The sequence below is a fragment of the Papaver somniferum genome, chromosome 3 (assembly GCF_003573695.1).
Source record: "Papaver somniferum cultivar HN1 chromosome 3, ASM357369v1, whole genome shotgun sequence".
NCBI lineage: Eukaryota > Viridiplantae > Streptophyta > Magnoliopsida > Ranunculales > Papaveraceae > Papaver > Papaver somniferum.
The window spans coordinates 135,452,238-135,464,352 of record NC_039360.1 but is presented as its reverse complement, the minus strand read 5'-3'; the positions used below and the strand labels follow the sequence as shown (position 1 = coordinate 135,464,352).

At 41.6% G+C, this 12,115-nt stretch overlaps 1 long non-coding RNA gene across 1 annotated transcript; it reads right to left on the bottom strand.

The window, feature by feature from the left end:
- Positions 1-8,138: 8,138 nt before the first annotated feature.
- Positions 8,139-10,667, bottom strand: LOC113357445. The gene is made up of 2 exons (XR_003363626.1): positions 9,707-10,667; positions 8,139-8,939 (listed from the first exon to the last, which is right to left on the bottom strand). It is a non-coding gene; the product is annotated as an uncharacterized LOC113357445 (long non-coding RNA).
- Positions 10,668-12,115: the final 1,448 nt, after the last annotated feature.

The following is a 12,115-nucleotide window of genomic DNA, read 5'->3' as shown; positions in this document are numbered from 1 at the left end:
TTCGTTGATGGTTCCAAAAATAAGGAAGGGCAGGAATAGGCATTGTCATCACCACCCCAATTGGAGAAAGGATCGTACAAACACTCAGGTTAGAATTCAAAGAGCATACTAACAACATCGTCGAATACGAGGCAGTCGTACATGCCCTCCGCTTGATAATAGAGATGGGGGTAACTGATGTAAGACTGACAAGTGATTCGCAGCTAGTCATACGGCAAATAGGGTTCTAATACAATGTATATGACGACACCCTCTCAACTTACATGGCCTTGGTCCAAACATTGGCATCAAAAATTCTGAACATCAAGTTCAGGCACTTATGCATGAGAGATCTCAGGCACGCGGATGCCCTAGCATATATATCATCCATGCTGAAGGACAAGAATATCGAATCTATCAAAATAACAAGGGTATACGAGCCTTCAATTGCATCAAAATTTTCCTTTGCTAAAAATCAAGATACAGTGGAAGAAAATATCGAAGATCGGGTGGGAGAAGACATCCATAACGATTTTGACGAAGAAGATATCCTGTCAAGAGCAAATCAAGACGAAGATTTCAGCAAAGAAGATGATTGGAGAATTATGATTCATGCGTTTCTCAAGGATGGAACCTTACCCGCGGATCATAAAACAAGCCAGGAAAATACTCTCCAAAGTAGGAAGATATGATCTTCGGGATGGGGTCCTGTACAAGAAATCTTTCGTCGGACCGTTACTATGTTGCTTATCCAGGAAAGAGGGCATCGAATTCTAAACGACATCCATTATGGTGACGCAGGGAATCATAGCGACATGAGATCACTAGCCGACAAAGCAAAAATGCAAGGATGTTACTGGCCCACAATGATACAAGATGCTGCAAGAATGTCCCGAAGATGTGAAGAATGTCAGCATTTCGCCAAAAAGATACATGCATCATCAACAACGTTAAATTCTTTGGATAGTCCGTGGCCATTTGCAAAATGGGGCATAGATATCATTGGGCCTTTCATCGAAGGATCAGGGAAAAGACGATTTTTGATAGTAGCCACGGACTACTTCAGTAAATGGGTGGAAGCTAAAGCCTTAGCCAGGATCAGAGACGTGGATGTGTTTACTTTCATATTCCAAAACATCATTTGCAGGTTCGGCATACCAGCGGAAATCGTGTCCGATAATGGTAAACAATTACAGGGGAAAAATATAGACATGCTCTTCGACACTTTCAAAATAAGGAAGAACAAGTCCACCCCCATATACCCTCAAAGCAACGGAAAAGCGGAAGCTACTTACAAGACCCTCACCTTTATCCTCAAAAAGCAATTAGACGAACACAAGGGGCGATGGTGTGAACAGCTACACAATGTATTATGGGCATACAGGACAACACGAAGATCTGCCACCGGGGAATCCCCATTTCTCCTCACTTATGGAGCTGAAGCAGTCATCCCAACAGAGATCCTCATGCCAACCACAAAGACCGAAGCATGGGAGAAAAATCTTACAACAGACATGATGTTAGAGAGACTGGACGACCTGGAAGAAAGGAGGGAAGCAGCATTGCAAAAGATGGAAAATTATCAACGAAGATTAGCGAAAGTGTACAACGAAAATGTTAAGCTTCGAAATTTTGTAGAAGGGCATTATGTGCTAAGAACAATCCCGCAGTATCAACGAGAGAAGAAATGGGGAAAGTTAGCATCTACATGGGGAGGACCTTTTATAATACATGACATTGCGGGAAACGGTTCCTACTATCTTCGCAATATGAAAGGCGAGGTCCTCCGATACCCTTGGAATGATAAATGGCTCAAACCGTACTACCCATAGGAGCAGCGCAGCTTTCCATCTGTGTGAAGAATACCAGAAGAAGAAGGTAGCGTAACCGCTCTACATGTTTCTATCTCTGGACGAGGAGTAGCAGGCCTCAACCTATCAATCAAACAAACTTTTTGGGAAATTCTCAAGAAAACGAAATGGTCAAAAGGCCCGCTGGGTGAACGCATGTACATTACATAATAAATTAACAATATTGGGGAAAGTAGTTAATCTACGATCTCTCAGGGCTCCCCTATCAGTGTCTATGAGTGTAAGACCAGCGGGAAGGCACCCAGTAGAAAGAGATATCCAACCAATTTTAAGGCAGCGGGTCGACGGAATGGGTGCATGTAAATATTTCAAATAAGAATCCCATATCCTAGAACGCTGCCTCAGCCCCCACCGTTTGGGAATCCTCTGGCCCAGGATTCACCAGCGGGGTGACAGGTCTCAAGACGATCACGAAGGTATTTACCTTCGATGTCGCACCCAAACACTCTTAACTATTTACAAAGCAAGTTATTTCTAATTTAACGCTTCACAATACTTAAAATAAAAATGAATTTATAACGCAGGTATGCCCAAAGGATGATCCATTTCATAAAGAGTTGATTACAAGTTCAGCAAATAAGATAGAGCAAGAATCACATCAAAAAATGATCCGAAATTATATAATCAACAAGGATCAACTTTCTATGACTAATAAAAGAAATCTACTTGGACGATACAGCTCCATCAACAGGGTTGTCTTTGCGAGATGAAGGTACGCTACCACCTGAAGAAGGCCCATAAGAACCAGGAAAGGGCGCGGGTAGGGTACGACGCGGATAATTCTTGACAAGACCATGTTCGGCTTTAAGATCAAGTTCAATCTTGTCTAGGACTTTGTTGTCTCCTCAGCCAACTGACATCGAGCTTTATATGTGATAACAACGGTCCGCTGGTGGGCCTGAGACAACAATGCAGATAGGCGTTCCGCCTCTTTGGAGGCAATCTCTGCTGCTTTCTCATGAGACGCGGCCAACCCTTTGAAATGGTTGGCTTGTCCCTCCTGCTGCACTAAGGCAGATTGAGCTTTTTTAAGCTCATCATTTGCTGCCTGAAGCTGTCCCTCGAGTGCTGAAAACAAGAAATACCAAGGGGTTAAAACAAAGAAATAACAGAATCACACTCGATAAAACGAGGTTATACCTTCGACATTAGCCGAAGCCTCTTCATACTCATTAAGAACTGCATCCCGTGCCTCATCAAGAAAGTCATATTCGTCAGATAATTTCTTATAATCCATTTGAAGGTTCGTAAGAGCAAATTGACTCGCGTCTAAGTCTACCTGCTTCATTGAATCCATGTGACGAAGATGGTTGACTTCATCATTCATCTCCCCCATCCTTTTATGGAGTCGATACACATTCACTTCAATATCTCTCTCAGACTCCACTTGGCGGGCAACATCAGCTCGAGACGCTTCTAGGGATTTACTAAGAGCGCCAACCTCAGCCCTAGCATTATCTCTTTCCTCGGTAAGATACAACATACTATCCCTAACCCCGGGGCCTAAGAAAGAACGAGCCTGTTGTAACTCTCCTTCCAAAAGGCGCACTCTAGCCTCTAAGTCCGAAGCATGTCCTCGAGCTTCACGCAGGTTATCACGTGTCCATAGCAGCGTACCATTAAACAGACGACGGTCATGATTGTACTTATTTTGCATATCAACCATCAGTGTTCGCTTTTCACGCCACTCAGCTGCTAAGGCGTTGTGCTCATCAGCACGAGCGTTCCAATTTATGGCTTCGCTTTTCAACTTACCCACCAACTCTGCAATGCGGGATTTCTGTCGTTCCCTTTCTTTCCGAAGCCATATCAGCTCGGGGACTCCACCCACTGAAGATAGGGTGGGGAGACTCAGACAGAACACCAAAGTACAAATAGGGAATCACGAGGAGTGAAAGATCGGTAAAATACGAACCTGTGAGGGACGATACATTTCTACGAGTCTGCCCCAATTCGTTGCGGACTATAGCAAGTTCCGAACGGAGACTCTCCTCAGTGTTACCCAGCCGTTCCTTTTCCTTCAGGAGGCCCCTCAGTTCACTTATTTCCACTTCAGCCGCAGATAGGTCCTCTTTTCTATGAAGAAGCTTAGCCTCCAACTTTAAAGACTTTGCTTTGAAGAATTGGTATAGAACATGGTTACAATGTTCGCTCCTCATCATTTATGTCACAAACAACAAACATTATTATACCCAATGGATCGGATATCACGAAGAATACAATGTTCGGATATCATGAAAAAATAAGTACAAGGATTTACCTCTAAGACACGCTGCTGGGGAAAACCGTATTGGTACCCATCAGCTATGGCCATTATATCAGCAACACAGGAGGGAGGGTCAACCACTAGGTTAGCTTCCGAAGCTCTCAGATTCTTCACCCACATCTCAGCAACGCGGGCTTCAGAAGACAATTGCATCATCTGACGAGTATAAGCGTCAGAATTCTTTTCACCAGGGACCACTGGGGCAGGGTTAGGGACGAACATCAGATTCTTCTTCTTAAGCTAAGCCAAAATGGCATCTTCACCTTCAGGCACTAGCGAGTAAGGGAAATCTTCTGAAGGAGACTCAACCGCAGACTTCCCCTTGGTTGTTATCTCCTCACCCGCGCAAGTCTCGACATCACCAACCTCAGCATGACCACCTGCGTTTTCAGCCTGCTGACCAGTAGCACCTTCTTTACCAAGATTCCCAAGCACATCCCAGTCATCATTTGGGGAAAGCAATGAGAAGTCTTCGGCAAGACCCATGGCAGCGTTCACATCAAAGGATTCCCCCGCGGAATATATCCTGCCAAAAGAAAATTCAGGGGAAATAACGGGCAGAGTACCCACACCATCAATATTATCGCCAACAGGGGCAGATCCCCCCTCCCCAGTACCACCTGCGGTAATATTACCCTCAGACTCACCATCACCACCCGCGATAACTTCTTCTTCACCATTACCACCCTCGTCATCAGGATGAGAAGTATCAGTACGCTCTTCTCCATCGTACATTTCTTTATCCTCAGCATACCCTTCGTTTATAGGACTCGTAACCTCCTCATAAACCTCAGCCTCACCGGTCACAACAGTATAAGATTGTTTGGGTCCAATTTTCTTCTTCTTCGACACCTACAAACCAATACACGTCCCAACAAAGGCTCATTTTCTCCCTCACTTAAAAAAAATGTTTTTTTTTCAACCAAGGAAAAAGGGGCAAATAGAATAGAGAATATAGGAAGAAACTGTACCTTGGCAGTAGCAGCACTCTTCGGTGGATGGGTAGCACCAGAACCCTCCTCCTCATCTCCATCAACGACATCAAGAGCGTAAGGGAAATTCATGCCCGCGAAATTCGGACGCCAAGGACAGAAATCTCCAGAACGAGCAGGAGGAGTTTCACGAGGCTTGCTGTTTTCAGAAGGACGCCAACCGCGCGGACCAGGAATCCAACCATAAGCCCAAGGTCCAACTATTTCAATGACGGTAGCATGCCACTCATAATCATGATCACACTTAATCATTTCACGAGCAGGAAAGAGTTTTCGTTTAACATATCCCTCAGTACCAGGAACATACTTCAGCTTGGCATCACTCACCTCACTCAAAAGACGAATTTCACCACGAGGAGCAGCAATGTTACGAAGAATAACACTCCACGGCTTACGGTTCCTACTGTTGACATAATCCCCAAAGGAACTGTTAAAATTCTGAGGAGTGTACCACTCTCTCTCAGCAGGATTTGGAACGTAGCAGGTCATCATAGTCTCTCCCTTGCTCCGCAGGTAACATTCCTTCAGTGCACGAAGATAATTCCCAGACAGTTGTGACACAGAACGATTATGAGTGTTTGTGGAAGAGCCTTCGCGACTATCCAGCACGTCATAATAAAAGGAGTCACCCGACTTATACAGGGGCAACATGAGACCCGCCTCGAAGGCTCCAACCGTAGTCAACAGATGGAACTCATCAAACTGATACTTAGAGAGGAGCTAGTAAGTGATATCATCGTCAGGAGCATAGAAGCGAACCTCGAAATCTTGAAGCTCATGTTTTTCCTTGAACATCTCAAGATCAATATGCTTGAAAGTGACCTTCTTCTTACCAACTGAAACGCTGCGTATCACGGGGGAAGTTTCTTCCTCGTCTGCGGAATCTGAAGTAGGACTCAATTCTGAAGCTTTCCTTTTGGAAGGAAGATTTTTTGACGGATCAGCTCTCGACATAGTACCCTTGGAGTACTTCCCTTTGAAAGAAACCGTTGGAGGAGGCGGAAAAGAACTCTGCAGAGGTACTGAAGGATGATCCATTGAACGAAGGGGCGGAACATCCAATGTTTCATTATGAGGAGGAGGAGCCCGCGTACTCCTAGAATCATCACGAGGAGGAGCATGCGTACTACTAGAATCTTCACGAGGACGAGAAGGAGCGCGGTTAACAGCATACCTAGACCCAGAAGGACCCTTCGGAAAATCCCCTTTCTTAGTAGGCAAACCCTTCGCACCAGAGGAAGATGAAACCCTATGACCCCAAGGATCCGATTGCGAAGATTTATAAGAACCTTCCCCAAGTGGAGATCTGTCAGAATCTCTACGCGGAGGGGATCTTGGAGGACTAGACGGCGGGGTTTGGTAAGGAGCCCGCGGACGATCAGACATATCTACAAGGAAACACAAAAACAGTTTAGAGGAGAATACGAGGAGATCACTAAAGATCAAAAAACCCATAAACTGATGGTTCATCCGGATTAATATCAAAAACCCTAAAAACTGAAAATAACCAGAAATACCCCATCAGACTCCAGAGATGATACTTATATACAGACTTACAGACTTTGTAACAAAGAACAGGGGCAAGCATATATGCTTCGACATATGTGTTCTTCATCACAAATCCAAAAGTACAGCAGCAGAAGACAAACAGGTAGATATAACAACAGAAAATAGATGAATCAATGATGAGCAGCTGATGAAAAACCCCATACCTGTATAAAAGAGGACGAAAAGCACCAACCACAGTCGAAGATAGAAGGATCAGAGATATCAAAAGCAAGTTATCTTTGATACAGGGGCAGCAGCAGTCGAGAGCGAAAGAGTCAGAAAATTGAATGTTGTTATCTTCCTCACAAGAACGACGATAATAAATGACTAAAAAACAAGAATAGAAAACAAAGAAAGGATGAACACTGATAAGAAGAGGATGAACACTGACAAGAAGAGGATAAAAGTTTTTTTTCACATTCTCTTTCCTATTTATAAAGCTAGAGAAGACAATAAATGTCCCTCGTACCAAGGAGCAGTTATGGGGGAAGTTAATGCAAAAGTGGGAAATGTGCCCGTATTTATAGGGGAAGTTATTTCAGGAGAGATAAAACGTGTATGACTACCTTTCTTCTTCTAAACAGCAAAATACGCCCAAGTCATAAGAAGAGGGGCAAATTGTATGTACACATTTCATCATCCACCACGTGTACAGGAAGAGACATGTGGAAGGCATGCAAAGCGAGATATCAAAACATGATAACAAGCAGTCATAACCTAGAGGAGCATCTCATCAGAAAATATCACCGGTCAGCAGATCTGACGGTCAGGGACTGAGGATCACAGAGGTATGATGACAAAGAGGAGCACCAGATAATACCCCTTGGGTGTTAGTACATCCTATCCCGAGGAAGATTCCAGATCAATTGCTGAGAGAGAGTTTGACTGACGCAGATGTGACCAGACTAAGAGACACTTGTCTGACACGAGCAGATGTCCAACTGCCCGCATTAAATACCAAGAGATATACACGTGTCAATCAGCTCGTGGAATAAGCGAGGATAGCTCTTCGTATTCAAGCTTAGACCGCAGCATATGCCGAAGACCTCTGCGTAATGGGCACAAATCACAAGAAGATAAGGCTGCAACGGCATCTCAGAAGTATGATCCACGTTCCAACCCTATAAATACCCCTCTCCACTAAGAGAGAGGGGGTCGATCAATCCAGAGCAATTATAGGAGAATATAGGAGAAAGAAATAGGAAGAGTAAGTAATCCCCCTACTTCCGCAGACCTATGTATACTCTAAAGTCATTCGACTATCTTTGTAATCATTCAATACATAGTGAAACACCAGCCCCGTGGATGTAGGCCTTAGTGTCGAACCACGTAAATCTTTGTCTTATTTACATTTCAGCACTTTACATTCAGCGTTGAACTTCATGAGCTTTACATTTATACTTGATTCTCTGTTTATTCCTTTATACGAACATTATTTATGATAATATTCGACTAGACAATGACAAGCTCGAAGGCTTTGAGTCGATGAATCGATATAATCATTCCCTTTACACATACGACATACAATTTTAGAATTAAAATGTATGTGAATATTGTCTGTGAACACGTAGAGGCTTCGTGATTTATGTGTTCACAGATTCAAGTTAAACCCACTCGATTTCAGTTTCCAAATCTTCCCATTCATCTCAAACTCACCAGATCCAAAACCCTAACTTCTCTGTTTCTCTCTACAGCAATCGTGGAACTTGAGAGAGCAAACTGATCTCTTCTCACTTTCTGAATTTGATTCAAACCCTTAAATCGATCTTTAAATTCTTCCACAAACTGCAAGCTTCCTTTGTTGCTTTGTAAATACAGCAAAACCCTCAACCAACCTTAAATTATCTTCTTCACAACACCATCTGCAACAACAGAACTTGAAACCCCTCTGAATCTCGACCATCCTCTCAGCTTCAGTCCACTAATAGAATGGACAACAGCTACCGGAGCCGCCATCCTCACTTCTCTCTTCTTTCTCGATTTCCAGTGTAATGAAGAAAACCATCCTCAATTGTGTGGTTGTAACGATTGAACTTTATATTGCCACCTTGGGCCACTGGATAAGGGCTGACCAGTTCATATAGGCTTGTCGGTTCCAGAGAACTGACATCCTAATTCCTTTATCAACTGTCAGTTTTGAGTAACTGACAGTTCGTTCTTCACCTCCTTCTTGCGCATCCTAGCTGGCTCAAAATATAACTCGCCTGTGAATTGACGATTCTGCCCTTTATGCTCCAAAAGAGTGCTTTCTTCCTTATTTTGCTCCAAATGAGTTCATTGCACCTAATAAACTCAAACTCACACATAAGATACATAATTCACAAGAAAATAGCAAAGAAAGCATAAACTATAGATATGAAATTAGGTGTTTTACAACACCTATCATATGTACGTCTAACCCTCATTACTTTGGGGTTCTTTCCATTTTCAATTTTGCTACATTTAGCTTAATTTGAGAAATTTCTTTATCTCAATAGGCCAAGAGAATCTCACTACACATGTCAACCACTTACTTTAGGTTGAATAGATTACTAAAGATAGTTCTCTTGTTGTTATACTTCAACATAGACTGGTTCGTTAGTATCATGGATGAAGTAGAGAAATTGAACTTTTTTGACTCATTTCACCTTTTGTGAGTTCTTCCACAAAAATTGGAATACATAAGAATTTATTTCCAACGTATCTTTTGAAAATACCGACTCTTTAATAGTCGAACAAATGAATTACATCCCACAAAACATTCAAATTTAGGGAAAAATAATGATGCTCAAGTATTTCGAAATTTCAAATGAATACACTGGAATTGAGTTGGTACAACCAATTGAAAAAAAGACACCATTCAACTAAAGTCTAAATCCAATAGCATATTCAAGAGAACAAAATAGTATTAAGACCAAAATTCTTAATTCGAGATTGGCACTCATAATTTAAATTGACTACTCATGGACTTATCCTAGGAAAACAAAAACAGAACTAAGCATGTTCTTAAAATAAATAAATAAACCCGCAAGTATCCAAAATTAAAACCCGCATTAACATCAGTTACATACCTCAAGTCTCAAGCTGTGCTTAAGTTCCCGCTATACAGTACACATTCAAAACCAAGCTTCGGTTCCCCCAACGCATGTACAAAACCAGAACAAACGGTCATGTGCATCCCAACATCCAAAACGAAAACAGGGCGGAACATGATCCGACCAGGAATGGGACAGGATCGGCCGGGTTAGAACGGGACAGGATCGGCCGGGTTAGAATGGGACAGGGTCGGTCGTGTTGGAACGGGACAGGATCGGCCGGAAACGTGTCGTCTCTTACTTTCTCCTTCGGCGAACAGAAAACTTTTCAGATTCCAAAAACTCGATTTATTAATGACGAACTCCTCTAGTTTCAAGATATATGCGCTTGTTTCTTTTAAAGTTATTCCTCTTCTTTGAAATTGCACCTCGCCGGAGCAGCTAACACAAACAAGAGATAAGCAAAAGAATTATCAGACCAAAAATCTCAATGCTCAACTTTTTCGGAAGTTCAGTACATGGGTCTGTAAATTCAGTTTGGCTGACAACAGATCTTTTATCGAATTTCATTTTGAACCATTTTTTTTCCAGGAGAAAATCAAGTTTTGATGAAGAACAGATTAAGGATTTTAATGGAAAACCATCATTTTAAATCACTGGATCTGAAATATTTAGAACAAAATTAAAGAGTTAGAGATGAAATTTGTCCTTTTAGAACTGATTAATGATGAAGACCCTTCTTGATTTCAGTTTCTGCACTTTATCCGTGAGTAACTGGTTTTAACATCTCCACTACTGATGATGTCTGATGTCTCGCTGGCTCCCTTTGTTCTCGCCAGACTCTTGATGTACCGTGCTTGCAATATCACGTTAATCCCAATACTTATTCAGTGATTTCATTTGACCCAAAAAAAATGTCAGTGGATGAGCTCGTGGTGATAACGTCTTTGAGGGAAAAACAAGAGAAAAGACCAAGAATATGAGAAACGGCAAGGGATTCTATTGATAGGCAGCAACCATATTACATAGCAGAGTATGCTTTATATACAACCATGGGAAACCCTAACTACCTATTTGGGCCGCACATCTATGGGTCATAGGCCTTACAACACATTTATTATTCTTCTTACTATTTCTTTTCTTCTTTTTTCTTCTCGTTTCTTTCTTCTTCTTTCTGTTTTTCATCTTCTCTTCTGGCGATCTCAACCCAAGAGGGTTACGGAATATTTGTATGTTTGATTCATGAAAATCCTTGTAACTTGATGAATCGGGAAAGTTGGTGTTGATACTGAAGTTGATTGAGTTTTGGGGGAAGAAGGTCGAGGAATTAGGGTTAGGTTTCAATTATGGAAATGAGAAAATCAATAGAAGTTTGAGATCGAGAGATATGGATACAGATTAAGAAGAATTGATGATGGTGGTGGTGTTAATTAGAGTGTTTGAAATCCAACCTCAAAATAAAAGGTAACTAGGAATTATTTACTTAATTGGTTTAATTGGTGAAGTCGTAGATGGGTGTTGCTTGAATTGTTGTTATATTGATTATAAGAAGTTTAATTTCAAGTTGATTGAGAAGTTTAAATCCATGGGTTAGATTTGTAATCAGTTGAAGATGAATTGAGATTATAATTGAATTTTTAGAGAAGAATGGGGTATGCATATGATTTTAAGGTTTGAATGAAAGCTGGTGATTGAGATGGATCAAATGGAACTGTTGTTTTGTAGATTCAGTTTGAGTATTGAATTACAATTACAATTGAAGGAGTAATAGGATGATCGAAGAAGAATGTGTTTGTATGAAATTACAGAAATTGAGTTGGAGGTGGTAAGAGAACTGAGATTGAATCAATTGTGTGTGTGTGTGTGTGTGTGTGTGTGTGTGTGTGTTAGTATGAATTGGAATGGTACATGGAGTATGAATTATTGGTTGAGGTCTGGGAAAGGTAGGTGCTGGTGGTGATAGTTTGAATTTTTGGTGATGTTGTGAACTGAGGTTGATTTGATTCAGGAAGTTGATAAAGAAATGAGTAGTGACTAAATGGGTTTGTTGATGGTTGAAATTGATTAACATGAATTAGAGGTATGAGCTAGGTATGAGTTGTGCAAGTGAAATGGAAATAAAAATGGAGATGAGTTTTGGTAGCGGTGTTGCAGGTGACTTGGTTTTGTTGGTTGGTGTGAGTAACTGTAGAATGGTTGAAGTTCTGGTGGTGGATTTGAAAAGTTAAGAATGAATGCGATTGCGAGGTAGATTGTAATTATGAATGATTGTACAAGAATGGGATTGTGATGTTTGCAGATGAAACTGAATTGAGTTACATAGATTGTTGTGTTGAGGTTATTTGTGATAATGAGAACGAGAGTCAAATGAATGTGTTGAGTTAAGAATGAAGTTGCAGGTGTTATGGGTGATTACATTAAAATTGTAGGAGATGCAATTTGTGT